This window comes from Crocuta crocuta, unplaced genomic scaffold (genome assembly GCF_008692635.1).
Source record: "Crocuta crocuta isolate KB4526 unplaced genomic scaffold, BGI_CrCroc_1.0 scaffold288, whole genome shotgun sequence".
Classification (NCBI taxonomy): Eukaryota; Metazoa; Chordata; class Mammalia; order Carnivora; family Hyaenidae; genus Crocuta; species Crocuta crocuta.
In genome coordinates, this window is record NW_027532607.1 from 1,576,648 (window position 1) to 1,589,392 (window position 12,745).

General features: G+C 39.4%; 1 protein-coding gene across 2 annotated transcripts in view; it reads left to right on the forward strand.

The window, feature by feature from the left end:
- The window catches only part of TLK2 (tousled like kinase 2), a 116,445-nt gene that overhangs the window by 24,484 nt on the left and 79,216 nt on the right, over positions 1-12,745 (forward strand). The window lies entirely within an intron of this gene.

The window sequence follows — 12,745 nt, forward strand, 5'->3', positions numbered from 1 at the left end:
TGGAGGCTGGAAGTCCAAGATCAAGGTGTTAGCTGGGTTGGGTTTTTTTTTTCCTGAGGCTTTTCCTCCTTGGCTTGCAGATGGCCACCTTCTTGCTGTGTCCTCAAGTGATCTTTCCTCTGTGTGCATGTGGTGTCTCTGTGTCCTAATTTCTTTCCTCTTTATAAGGCCATCCATCATATTATTGGATTAGGGTCCACCGTAACAATCCCATTTTAACTTAATTACTTCCTTTAAAGGCCCTATCTCCAAATACATTCTTTTTTTTTTTTAATGTTTTTTTTTTTTTTTTAATTTCTAGGAGAGAGAGAGAGACAGCGCGAGCAGGGGAGGCTCAGAGAGAGAGGGAGACACAGAATCTGAAGCAGGGTCCAGGCTCTGAGCTGGCAGTCAGCACAGAGCCCGACGCGGGGCTCGAACTCACGAACCGCGAGATCATGACCTAAGCGAAAGTCGGACACTCAACCGACTAAGCCACCCAGGCGCCCCTCTCCAAATACATTCTGATGGGAGCGCCTGGGTGGCTTAATTCATGGTCTCATGGTTCATGAGTTCGATCCCGGCGACCAGCTCTGTGCTGACTGCTCGGAGCCTGGAGGCTGCTTCAGATTCTGTGTCTCCCTGTCTCTGCCCCTCCCCTGCTCATGCTCCATCTCTCTCTCTCTCTCAAAAATAAATAAACATTTAAAAATATATATGTTTTTTTAAAAAATGCATTCTTATGTACTGACGGTTAGGGCTTCAACATAAATTTAGTAAGGACACAGTTGAGCCCATAACAGGTTGTTATGAGGGTTAAAGGTGCTAATATAGAATGCTTTGCCTATGTAGCAATTGCTAACTAAGTATTGTTTATTACTTAACTACAGCAAGCAAATAATACATAAAACATAAAAAATCTTTTTATTTCGAAATAATTACAGATTCAAAAGGAATTGCAAAAACGGTATAGGGAAGTTTCATGCACTATTCCTCCCCTAATGTAACCACCTCGTGTAATTATAGTCCAGTATTAAAATCAGGAAATTGACATTGGTAAAATCCACACAACTCATTCAGATTTCACATTATATATGTACCATTTGTGTACGTGTGTGTGTACATCTGTGCACTTTCATCACTTGTGTGATCTTGTACCCACAATGAAGGTGCAGAACTGCCTATCACCACAAGACTCTCCTGCTGTTCCTTTTATAGCCACCGCACCTCTTCCTTGAAACCCTAATTCCTGATGACCACTAATGTTTCCATTTCTATAGATTATTTCAAGACATACATACATATTATATGTATAATATAAAAATGGAATCTCCTTTTGAGATTGACTGTTTTTACTTGGCATAATTTCCTTGAAGTCCATCCAGATTGTTGCATATATAAATAGTTTATTACTTTCTTTTACTGAGTAGTATTCCATGGTGTGGATGTCCCAGTTTGTTTACCTCTTTACCCACTGAAGGACGTTTGGTTTGTTTCCACATTTTGGCTAATATGAATAAAATCACTATGAACATTTGTATACAGGTTTTTACATGAACCTTATTTCTCTGTAACAAATGTCCAGTAGTACTATTGCTGGGTTATGATTTGTGTTATGTACATTTTTAGCTTTTAAAAGAAATTGCCAAATAATTTTCCAAATTGGTTGTACCTATTTACATTCTCATCAGCAATGTAGGAGTGATTCAGTTTTTCTATATATTTGCCAGCATTTAGTTTGTCACTATATTTTATTCTGGCATTCTGAAAGGTATGTATATAAGGAAATTATTGTGGTTTGAATTTGTATTTCCCTAATAGCTAATGATGTTGAACATCTTTCTCACACTTATTAGTCTATCTTTATATTCTTTTTTTTTTTTTTAACTTTTTTTAATGTTTTATTTATTTCTAGGACAGAGAGAGAGAGAGACAGCGTGAGCAGGGGAGGGTCAGAGAGAGAGGGAGTCACAGACTCTGAAACAGGCTCCAGGCTCTGAGCTGGCAGTCAGCACAGAGCCCGACGCGGGGCTCGAACCCACGAACCGCGAGATCATGACCTGAGCGAAAGTCGGACGCTTAACCGACTAAGCCACCCAGGCGCCCCAGTCTATCTTTATATTCTTGTCAGTGAAATGTCTGTTCATGTCTTTTGCCGGTTTACTAATTGGATTAAAAAATTTATTGAGTTTTGAGTTTTTTGTACAGTCTAATTTTAAGTTCTGTGCCAGATATGTGGTTTGCACATATTTTCTTTTAATCTATGTCTATGTCTTCCTCCTACACGGTCTTTTGCGGAGTACAAGTTTTCAATTTTGATGAGGTTCCATTTATTAATTTTTCCTTTTATAGATCAAGATTTTGGTATCACGTCTAAGACCTCTTTACCTACTCCTGTGTTGTGAAGATTTTCTCCCTTTTTCCCCCCTAAACATTTTATGGTTTTGTTTTAAGGTTCTTTTTTTTTTTTTTTTTTTTTTTNCGAAAGTCGGACGCTTAACCGACTAAGCCACCCAGGCGCCCCTGTTTTAAGGTTCTTGATTCTATTTGAGTTAATTTTTTTTAAGTTTATTTATTTATTTTGAGAGAGAGAGTGTGTGATCAAACGGGAGCGCAAGGCAGGGGTAGGGAGAGAGAGAATCCCAAGCAGTCTTTATGTTGACAGCACAGAGCCTGGCATAGGGCTTGAACTCAGGAACCAAGAGATCATGACCTGAGGCGAAATCAAGAGATGCTTAACTGAGTAAGCCACCCAGGTGTCCCTGTTTGAGTTAATTTTTTATTTTTTTAATTTTTAAACTTACTATTACTATTTTTTATTTTGAGAGAGAGATGGAGAGCAAGCAGGGGAGGGCCAGAGAGTCAGGGAGACAGAATCCCAAGCAGGTTCTGTGCTGTCAGCATAGAGCCCCATGTGGGGGTCACATTCACAAACTGTGAAATCATGACCTGAGCCGAAGTCAAGAGATGCTTGACTACCTGAGCCACCTAGGTGCCTGAGTTAATTTTTTAAATAGGATATAAAGTTTAAGTCAAGGTTTCATATTTTTGCCTGTGGAAGTCTAATTGCTCCAGCACCAATTTGTTGCAAAGGCTATCAAATTGTTATTGCGACTTGTTAAAAAATTAGGTGGACATATTTGTGTGGTCTGTTTTTAAGTTGTGAGAATGAAGTATGCTACTATAGAATGCCCAGCTAGCCTACAGAAGTGCTACGTAAGTGTTGGTTGTTATTACTATTACAATAGCAAATAAGTAATAGCGTTTAAAAAAGTATTTGGATGAACTTAGTAGCCATCCAAACTTCCTAATTTAAAAAGCAATATCGTTTTTTTTTTAAAGCTTTGATTGTGGTAAAATACATATAAAATTTACCATTTTACATTTCCAGCTAACAGTGCATAAGGGTTCCAATTTCTCCACATCCTTGCTAGCACTCACTACTTCTTTGTTTCGGATAGTAGCCATCCTAATGGGTACGAGGTGGTATGGTATCTCATGTAATTTCGATTTGCATTTCCCTAATGATTAGTGATGCTGCATCTCTCCATTTGAGTGTTGGCCCTCTTGTATATCTTTGAGGAAATGTCTATTCCAGTCCTTTGCCCCCCCCCCTTTTTTTTGAGTAAACTCTACCCTCAACATTGGGCTTGAACTCATGACCCTGAGATCATGAGTTCCATTGTCTACCAGCTGAGCCAGCCAGGTGCCCCTGCCCAGTTTTAATCAGATTATTGTGGTTTTGTTGATTTGTGGGAATTCTTTGTATATTTTGGTTATTAACCCCTTACCATAGACAATATGGTTCACAAATATTTTCTCCCGTGGGTTCCCTTTTCACTCTGTTGATAATGTTGCTGTTGTTGTTTTTAATTTTCTAAAAATGTTTATCATTTTTGAGAGAGAGAGAGACAGAGAGAGACAGAGTATGAGTGTGGGAGTGACCGAACGACCGAGACACAGAATCCAAAGCAGGCTCCAGGCTCTGAGCTGTTAACCTAAGTCACCCAGGTGCCCCTGTATCAAATCATCTTTATGCAGTACATCTTAAATGCATACAGAACTGTGTGTCAATTAAATCTCCATAAATCTGAAAAAAAAATCAAAGAAAAAATTGGAATAAAAAACCAATTTGACCATATATATGAAACTTTGTTTCCAGTTTTGTTTTATTCCATTTTGTCTTTAAGTTGTGTTTATGCCAGTGCCATACTGTTTTGATTACTATAGTGTTATAGTAAGTTTTGAAATCAGAAAGTGGGAGACCTCCAACTTCGTTTTTTTACAGAATTGTTTTGGCTCTTTGAGAGGGTTATTTTTTCCCCAGTTTTATACCTTTATTTGACAATCAGTGATTAGTTCTCATCCACATTAACTGTACATTTTTGAAAGTGGTGACAGTGTTAGATACATAGGTAGCCAGCGTATAGAGCTTGTTTGGTAAATCTTCATCCTTGTTATGTTTTCTGGACACCCGCACACGGATATGGGGTGGAATATTTCTTTATTACTTTGGCCTAGACAGCTTTGTTGGGCCTGGCGTCAATGTGCACATATGGAGCCCCTATCTCCTTCATGGGAAAGTTCTAGGTGTCTTTGAGCGTGCAAGGGGCACACCTCTTGAAAGCCACTCCATGGGCGCACTTGTGAATGTTGATGGTACGTTCTCTGATCACTTCCTTGTTTTGTTTGTTTTTAATTTACTTTTTAAAATTTGCATCCATGTTAGCATGTAGTGCAACAATGATTTCAGGAGTAGATTCCTTAATGCCTCTTACCCATTTAGCCCATCCCCCCTCCCTCAACCCCTCTAGCAACCCTCTGTTGTTCTCCATATTTAAGAGTCTCTTATGTTTTGTCCCCCTCCCTGTTTTTAATATTATTTTTGCTTCCCTTCCCTTATGTTCATCTGTTTTGTATCTTAAAGCCCTCATATGAGTGAATTCATATATTTGTCTTTCTCTAATTTCACTTAGCATTAATACCCTCTAGTTCTATCCATGTAGTTGCAAACGGCAAGATTTCATTCTTTTTGATTGCCGAGTAATACTCCTTTGTGTGTATGTATGTACATACACACATACATACCACATTTTTTTTAATCCATTCATCTATCGGTGATTGTTAGGACTCCTTCCATATTTTGGCTATTGTTGATAGTGCTGCTATAAACATTGGGTGCATGTGCCCCTTCGAAATAGCACACTTGTATCCCTTGGATAAATACCTAGTAGTGCGATTGCTGGGTCATAGTGTAGTTCTATTTTTAATATTTTGAGGAACCTCCATACTGTTTTCCAGAGTGGTTGCACCAGTTTACATCCCATGGTCACTATCTTGATGGCAGAACAGCCCATCTTCTCCCTGCTTTCTGCCAGGCCCTGGCTGGCAAGTGCTATCTGAGGTCTTAATACAGCTTTTAATGGTAAAGCACTAGAGGAGTTACCTTGAAAAAGAACAGAACTGTGTTCTTTATGCTTATTATTTCTATTGTTTTATTCAGTAGAGTAAAATGTGAAACAAAAAAGAGAGATAAATTATGGAAAGGAAGATATAAACTTATTATTTACAAATGCCATGATTTTATATCTAGACAAATAAACCAAAGGAACAAACTAACAGATGGTAAGAGTAACAAGTCAGTAAAGTTAGTGATTTAATGAAATACTTGAAAGTTACTGATTTAATGAAATACTTGAAAATTATATAATTCCTGAATGTCAGCAGTATAAGAGAAATGGGAAAAATTAAGTTCCAGTTGTTATGGCTTCAAATATATGACAATGTCACAGTGGTGAATGGGAGTTCAACTTGATGGCCCATAAGCTTTTTTGCTTTGGGGTTTAATTTACCCCTGGGGATGGTAATTGAGGCCAAAGGTCTGAACTGGAACTGTATAATGCTGGGAATTGGGAAGCTTTTCTATGAACTAGGACTGGTAAAACTGCCCATTGTCCAAGACATAGGACAGAAGTGAGCTACTTATATTTGGATTGTGGCTGTTAAAAGCCACCTTGAAGAAATGGGGCTCCTGGCTGGCTCAGTTGGTAGAACACCTGACTCTCAGTTTGAGCCCCATGTTGGGTGTAGAGGTTACGTTAAAAAAAAAATTTAAAAGCCGCCTGCAAGAACTGGAAACTTCAACCTTGTGTGGAAATCTTGGTCAGGATGATTAATGTACAAATAAGTGTGTTTGGAACTGATGAATATTATAAGGGGCATTGGCAGAGGCAGACATTAAACTACTTCTGGAACTGCTGCCCCTTAACCCCTGAAATGTGGAAGACTCTCGGAAAGCTGAAGATGAACTCGTACAAAACTTACGAAGCACTATATTGAAAAGAACCATCAAATGGAAAATTTTCAATTGAGGAACTGATAATAATAGATGAGTTTGTAAAAAACACTTCATTATTTACTATATAGTCCATATTCAGTTTCTGCCTTTCTCTCAGTAATGCCCTTTATAGCTGTTTGGTTTTTATTTGTTTTGATACTCAGGGTCAGATCAAGGATCAGACATTTAATTTACTCATACCTTCTTATCCTCTTTTAATTTAGTCGAGTTTTTCCTGCCATTTTTGTTTGTTTTTTAGTGATAGTGGCATTTTTGAAAGATAACATTCAGTTTGCCTAAAAGCTTGTAGTTAGCTCTTTTACTAGACAGTAAGCTGTTTTAGAACAGGGAACATATGTCATTTATCCCTGCTAATTAAATTTAATCGAATGATTTTATAATTTGGGATGCTGTGCTTCAGAAAAGGACAGTAAAAGGGAGGATTAAGTAATTCTTAATCCTTTTTTTCTTCTGGTTAGACACAGAGAACCACAAGAATCCTTGTGCCTCCCGCACAGCGTTTCACACACAGTGGAGTACATCACTCACTGTTCGGTACATTTCACGGTGTATTTCAGTATCAGCAATTCCGAGTAAAAAGTAGACTCTTCAGTTCTCTCTTGTCTGTATCACATTTGCCATTTCCTCTTGAGAGAAAGGGATATTTGGTGAGTAAAATGTATAGTTAAAATATAATGTATGGTTGTATTACTATCCAAGGGGGGAAAATGCTTCATTATGGTTACGATAAAGGTAATTCATGAACAGAATATTTTGAATATTTGGGCATAGGAATGTTCAGTTTAAATCATTGTAGAAATCTTGGGGGTGCTTGGGTGGCTCAGTTGGTTAAGCATCTTGACTTCTGCTCAGGTCATTATCTCAGGGTTCGTGGGTTTGAGCCCCGTGTCGGGCTCTGTGCTGACAGCTTGGAGCCTGGAGTCTGTTTCAGATTCTTCCTCTCTCTTTCTCTCTCTCTCTGCCCCTTCTCCCCACTCGTGCTCTGTCTCTGTCTTTCAAAAACAAATACGTGTTAAAAAAAAATTAGGGGCACCTGGGTGGCCCAGTTGGTTAAGTATCTGACTTCACATCAGGTCATGATCTCATGGTTCATGAGTTTGAGCCCTGCATTGGGCTCTGTACTGATAGCTTGGAGGCTAGAGCCTGCTTCGGATTCTGTGTGTCCCTCTCTCTCTATTCCTTCCCCCCCACCCCCCACTCTCTCAAAAATAAACAAACATTTTAAAAAATTATGTAGAATTCTTGTGTAATAAAACTCCTTTCTTTCTCATTCAAAACATCATGCAACTTTATACCATTGTAGGAATAAGTCTTTTGCTGAGTTATGTCACTGGGAATACATGACTTGATTTTGTTTCTGCTCCCTAGTTTCACTTTATTATTTTTGTAGCTTTCCAAATATCTCACTATGAAGCACTTTGTTGTAGTGTATTTATTATACTTAAAAAGTAGTGTGTTAATAAAATGGTGAAAGAAATACTTAATACATCCTAGTAGGAATGCAAATTGTTTCTGACACTAAGCCTAATAACTGTTGTGGGTTTTTTTCCCCCATGTTTTTATTTTATTATTGAGACAGAGACAGAGCCTGAGAGGGAAGGGGCAGAGAGAGAGGGAGACACAGATTCTGAAACAGGCTCCAGGCTCTGAGCTGTCAGCACAGAGCCGAACGCAGGGCTTGAACCCATGAACCGTGAGATCATGACTTGAGCCGAAGCCGGACGCTTAACTGACTGAGCTACCCAGGCGCCCTAACTATTGTTTTTTAACAGCTTTATTGAGATATAATTCATATACTGTACAATTTACCCCTTTTAAAATACGCAGTCCAATCCTTTTTTTTAGTATATTCACAGATACATACAACCATCAGCACAGATGTAGAACATTTTTATCACCTCAGAAAAAACCCCCATGTTCTTTAGCTGTCACTCCCATGGCCCCTACCCTCACCCCAACCCAAGCAACCACTAATCTACTTTGTCTTAGCTTACCCTATTCTGGGTTTTCATATGAATGGAATCATTTGATAATGCTCTGTTGTGACTTTTTTTTTTACTAACCATATATTTTCAAGCTTCATCAAATACTGTAGCGTGTATCAGTACAGTTTTTTTTATGACCACATAATATTTCATTGTATAGAATTTTGTTTATCCATTCATCAATTGTACATTAATTGTCTTTTGTGAATAATGCTGCTATACGTTTGTGTCCACATTTTTGTGTATATTCATTTCTGTATATACCTAGGAGTAGCATTCTGGGTCATACAGTAATTATGTTTGAGGAGCTGCCTGTTTTTGAAAGCAACTGCACCATTTTTTACCACCAGCAGTATATTTCTGGTTGGAACATAGTTTCTTCACATTCTTTCTTGCCAGCACTTTTTTTGTAAATCAAGTATAATTAGCATACAGTATTATATTAGTTTCACATGTATAATACAATGATTCAACAATTCTATGCATATTTCAATGCTCATTGCCGGCACTTTCTTACCGTTTTTGTTTTTTTTAATGCTTGTTTTTGAGAGAGAGAGAGTGATTGAGCAAGCTGGGGAGGGGTAGAGAGAGAGAGGGAGACACAGAGCCTGACACAGGGCTTGAACTTATGAACTGTAAGATCATGACCTGAGCCAAAGTAGGACATTTTAGCCAACTGAGCCACCCAGGCGCCCCTCTTACTGTCTTTTTTAGTCTAGCCATTCTAGTAGGTGTGAAGTGGTGTCTCATTTTGGTTCTGATTTGTATTTCCCCATCAACTAATGATGTTAAACTTCTTTTCATGTGTTTATTGACCATTTGTATATAGTCTTTGGAGAAATGTCTGTTTAGATCTTTTGCCCCTTTTTAAATTGTTTTTGCTCAGAAGTCAGCTGTTAATCTTATTGGGATTCCCTTGTAAGTGATGCATTATATTTCTGCCTTTAAGATATTCTCCTGGGTGGGGTTCCTGGGCAGCTTAGTAGGTTAAGCATCTGACTCTTGATTTTGGTTCAGGTCGTTGTTTGTGGGGTTGTTCATGGGGTCGAGCCCTGCTTGGTATTCTTTTGCTCCCTTTCTTCCTGCCCCTACCCCACTCACACGTATAATCTCTGTCTCTCTCTCTCAAAAATAAATAAACCTTAAAAAAAGAGGGGGTACCTGGATGGCTTAGAGTTTGACTTCAGCTCAGGTCATGATCTCACAGTTTGTGAGTTCAAGGCCCATGTTGGGCTGTCTCTCTCTAAAAAATTAATTCACATAAAAAAAAAAAAAAGAGAGAGAGAGAGAGGCGTGGGGGAGAGTGCCTGATTGGCTCCGTTGGTTAAACATCCAACTCTTGGGGCACCTGGGTGGCTCAGTCGGTTAAGTGACCGACTTCGGCTCAGGTTATGATCTCACGGTTCATGGGTTCAAGCCCTGCGTCGGGCTCTGTGCTGACGGCTAGCTCAGAGCCTGGAGCCTGTTTCAGATTTTGTACCTCCCTCTCTCTCTCTGACCTTCCCCTGCTCATGCTGTCTTTCTCTCCCAGAAGTAAATTAAAAAAAAAAAAAACAAAAAAACCCACTCTTGATTTTTGTCTCACGTAATGATCTCACACTTCCTGGGTTTGAGCCACAAGTCAGTCTCTTCACTGGCAGCATGGAGCCTGCTTGGGATTCTCTGTTTCCCTCTCTGCCCCACATGCACACGTTCTCTCCCTCTCTCTCTCTCACCGTCTAAAATAAATAAATAAACTTTATTTATTTACTTATTTATTTTTAAGATTCTTCTTTCTCTTTCTTGCCCTTCCTTTCTTCCTTCCTTCCTTCCTGTTGAGAGGCAGAGACAGCATTAGCAGGGGATGGAGAGAGAATCCCAAGTAGGCTTTGCACTGCCAGTGCAGAGCCCTCTGCAGGGCTTGAATCCACAAACCTGTGAGATCATGACCTGAACTGAAACCAAGAGTTGGACACTTAACTGACTGAACGACACAGGCTCTCCAATAAACTATAAACTATAAACATTTTTTTTTTCAAAAGATATTCTCCTGTCTTTGCCTTGAGCATTTTTCCTATGATGTGCCTGTTTGTGGGTATCTGTGTTTATCCTCCTTGGAATTCATTAAGCTTCCTGGATGAGTAGGTTATTGCTTTTCAGTAAATTTGAGAAAATTTCAGCCATTATTTCTTTGGATATATTTTTCTGCTCCTTTCCTGCTCACCTTTCTCTCTTGTACCCCAATTATGTGCATTGTGGCATACTTAACAGTTTCCCACGTTTCTCTGAAGTTGTTTATTTTTGTTCTGTTTTCTCTCTGGTTTTCAGCTTGCATAATTTCTACTGATCTACACATTTGCCAATGATTTCTTCTGTCACTTCATTTCTACTCTTGAGCCTCTCTAGTGCATTTTTTATTTCTGTTATTGTCGTTTTCAACTCCATAATTCCCTTTTTAAAAGGTATATATAATTTCTGTGTTTCTATTGATATTCTCCGTTTGGTACAACATTGTCATTCACACTTTTCTTCTTTAATTGTGGTTTCCTTTGGCTCTGTGAACATATTTATAATGGCTATTTTGAAATATTTTTCTGTTAAATCCAACATCTGGTCACTCTCACAGGCAGTTTCTTTTGTCTCCCATTTCTCCCCGCTGGTATATGGGTCATATTTTTCTATTTCTTTGCATGCCTCAAAAGTTTTTGTTGGAAACTGGTCATTTTAGATGACGTATTGTACCAACTCTGGGTACTGATTTCTCATCCCAGTCTTGAACTTGTTATTGCTTTGTTTTGTTTTTATAGAGAAGCTCTTGTTCTTTTTTTAAGTTTATTTATTTTTGAAAGAGAGGGACAGAGTGAGTAGGGGAGAGGCAGGGAGAGAGAGGACAGAGGATCCAAGTGGGCTCGTGCTGAAAGTAGAGTTGCAGGGCTTGAACTTATGAACGATGATGCTTAACCGACAGACCCACCCAGGCATCGCAGTGGACTTGTTATTGTTGTTTGCTTGTTTATTTGTTTAGTGACTTGCTGGATTATTTTAGTGAAGTCTCTTCTATGTCCCGTTCTTCCAGCGCCAAGCCTCTGGTGGTGGCTTTGGGGAGACCCAGCTTTTTTTTTTTTTTTTTTTTTAATTGTTTTTTGTCAAATTATTTTCNGGTGTGAGAAAATGATCTAGTTTCATTCTTCTGCATGTTGCTGTCCAATTGGGGAGACCCAGCTTTAAGTTTGCTTACAGTCACTCTGGGATGACTGGTACTAATAGAACTTTCTTTCCCTGACCAACCCAGCTGTTAAACTCCACTGATTGCCGGATTGCTCTCTTGTTCTCAACAGTGCCCTGAGGCTTAAATTCCTCTACAAACTAATCAGATCAAATTGGGGCTCTGTGGAAGGAAGAGTTTCTGAGGTCAGTGTTCGCTGTTTGTTCTGAGCCCAGGAGGAGTTCTCCCAGATGTCTCATTCCCAGGTTTCCCTTCTGCCAACTAGCTGGCCTACAGTCTAAGCTGTATCTTCGTTACACCCACAGCTCTTCCATTTGCTCTTTACCACAGCTTCCACTGACCCTGAGAATACTCTTAGACTTAAACTAGCCCATGAGAATGAAGTCAGGTCTTTCGGGAAGTCAGTCTCTTGTAACTTTGTTTTTTGAGCCAGTGGTAATGCCGCCTTAAAGTCTGACTCAGGAAAGCATTTCCTTCATATTCTAGTCCCTGACCATTCTTCATAGGAAACTCCTTAACATATCAACCTTTAACATATCCTTAACATTCTCCTTAACATATCAACTTTCATATGATGCCTGTCTGATACAGAAGGCCAAGAGAATTGATTTCCCTGGCTTATTTTCCTTAAAAATTGAATTCACTGCATGCGCAACTACTCTAGCAGGGAAAATTTGCAGATGATTACAGAGTTGGTATTTTTAAATGTTTGTTTATTTTTGACAGAGCAAGTGAGAGTGAGCAGGGGTGGGGTAGGGGCAGAAAGTGAGGGAGAGAGAGAATCCCAAGCAGGCTCTGAGCTGTTAGTGCACAGCCTGTCGCAGGGTTTGAACTCCTGAATTGGGATCATGACCTGAGCCACATCAAGAGTCGGACACTTGGGGTGCCTGAGTGGCTCAGTCGGGTTGAGCATATGACTTCGGCTCAGGTCATGATCTTGTGGCTTGTTCGAGCCCCGCACTGGGCTCTGTACTGACAGCTCAGAGCCAAGAAATGCTTCAGGTTCTGTGTCTCCCTCTCTCTCTGCTCCTCCCATGCTCATTCTCTCTCTCTCAAAAACAAACGTTAAAAAGAAAAAAAGAGTCGGCCACTTAAAGATTTTATTTTTAAGTAATCTCTACACCCATCATGGGGCTTAAACCTACAACCCCAGGATCAAGAGTTGCAGGTTTTACTGACTGAGCCTAGAGAGTTTTAATGTGAGGGCACCATTGTATG